The 2,122-nt window shown below is 36.7% G+C and overlaps 1 long non-coding RNA gene across 1 annotated transcript; it reads right to left on the bottom strand.

Annotated features, from left to right (window-relative positions):
* Positions 1-1,256: 1,256 nt before the first annotated feature.
* Positions 1,257-1,799, bottom strand: LOC142295091 (uncharacterized). The gene is made up of 3 exons (XR_012751361.1): positions 1,663-1,799; positions 1,469-1,563; positions 1,257-1,388 (listed from the first exon to the last, which is right to left on the bottom strand). It is a non-coding gene; the product is annotated as an uncharacterized LOC142295091 (long non-coding RNA).
* Between the last annotated feature and the right edge of the window lie 323 nt (positions 1,800-2,122).

The raw sequence follows: 2,122 nt of genomic DNA, 5'->3' as shown, positions 1-2,122 counted from the left end.
TGATGGTATGTACACACTGTGCATGATAGTGCCAGTACTGCACTGGCTGCAGCTTATACACGAAAATCCTGATGGTTGGTTCCCTTTAAAGAAAACAGATCCTGATCGCGGTGGCTGTTGAACCCTAACATGTTTGCCATCAACGGCACCTATACAGTTTGGGAAATTGGCTACATCGTGAAAGCCTGCTGCGACCTGCAGCCAAGTCTCCTCGGTAGGCGAAGGCATCACGATGGGCTGCAATTTCTGCCAGATAACGCCACATGTGCACCTCACAATTCTGGAAATGGTTGTTTTACCAACCCTGAATTGGAGGTGCAGTGATGTGTAGCTCTCTCCTGTGGCCAAAAATCTGCAAAACAAAAGAGGGAGGGAAAAAAAAAAGGTAAAATTAAAATCAGAACAGAACCAAACTGTTCAAGTTGATTTAACATCATCAATTCACTTTGAGCTTTTATAACCCACAAACTTTATGTTTCTAAACATGTACCTTTTGAAAGTGATCAAACTGAAGAACAGACAAACGAAATGTGTATATGGGCTACTTTTTTTTTTACACATACAAAGGCTTGTTGAACAGCTGACATTCAAAGGAGGCCATATCATGGCTTACAAGGCAAGGAAAAAGGGGCCCAGACAGGACATTCAACGTCAAATTAAAATGGGCAGCAGTTATGGCCGTTAGTAAACACCAAATTTTTTAAGATCTTGAGGATGTTGCTGTTTCGTAGAATGTCGGGCAGAGGTTTGTTTGTAGTACAAATTTAAAGTTAAACAGGTACATTTTAAGAACCTGAATAAATAGTCCTTCAAGCCTTTCAATTCCACAGGAGTTGGTGCCCTGCGTTACATGTAATAACCACAGTATCACCAAGAAGAATGGGAAAATAACAATATATAACCTGATGTATGTTTTAATATCTACATATATATATATATATATATATATATATATATATTTACATACATATATATATATTTACACACATCATGTAACATACATTTTATACACAAATTTTAACATATATATATAAATATGTATATATATGTGTATTTGTTTTTTTTTAAATGTATAGACAATAGATTTAAAGACATCAATTTGAAAGTACACATTGAGTGTGTTTAAAATCATGTATTTCAGTATATATCTTTGTATATATCACATTTTAAAATATATACGGGACCGCATACAGTGTGTTGGTGTCGTGCCACAGTGTCTATTTTTATTTTCCTCTACGTACCACAAGGTGATGAGCAGCCGTTGTTCAGCAGCAATCGATTTACGCATGATGGTATCCTGCTTCCTCAAATCGTCGCCCACAATGGCAAGGAGGTTATCAAAACTTTGTATTGAAAGCCGGCAAAATTGTTTGAATTTGTCTTCATATCTAATAAAAAATTAAAAAAAATAAATAAAATTTAATTTTTGGGATGAAAAAAACAGATATAAAGTTTAAAAAATACAAACCTTCGCAAGTCTTGATATAATACAGCAAAATGCCCTTTAGAAGTCCTTTCAAGGATAAGGGGATGCACCCACATTTTCTTAGTACGAATTTGTGCCTAGCATGAAATATAAACTCTTTTAGTGCCATGGATAACAAGCACATTACATATGTAAAAATGTAGGATACATAAAAAAGTAGTATACATGGTACATACCCTTCTTCGTCGACGTAGGATACGTAGTGCTGTCAATATCAGCAGATTCCTGTTTACATTGTTCAGCCGTGGTTGTTGTCTTTCACTGGACATTTTGAAATAAGCACACTTTGTGAGACTGCTAACAAAATGGATAATGGAGAAGAAAGGAGGGTTGGGACAGGAAATGACATAAAGAGCCTTTTTTTTTCCTTCAAAACAGACTAAGCTTTATTCAGAAACACAATAGAGTACAATGGACAAAATCCGCATCAAAATCCGCATCAAAATCCGCAACGAAATCCGCGTCAAATCCGCGTCAAATCAGCGTCAAATCCGCATCTATGCTAAGGTGCGGATTCCGGGGGAAAGCTGCGGATTTTGATGCAGAAAAATCCGCAGGTACATTCTACCGTGGACACATAGCCTAAGAAGTGTGTTACCTTGTATTAAACCCTGATATTAGCATGCCTAATGGCAT

The sequence above is a fragment of the Anomaloglossus baeobatrachus genome, chromosome 3, assembly GCF_048569485.1.
Source record: "Anomaloglossus baeobatrachus isolate aAnoBae1 chromosome 3, aAnoBae1.hap1, whole genome shotgun sequence".
Classification (NCBI taxonomy): Eukaryota; Metazoa; Chordata; class Amphibia; order Anura; family Aromobatidae; genus Anomaloglossus; species Anomaloglossus baeobatrachus.
This window is presented reverse-complemented; position numbering and strand designations above follow the sequence as displayed.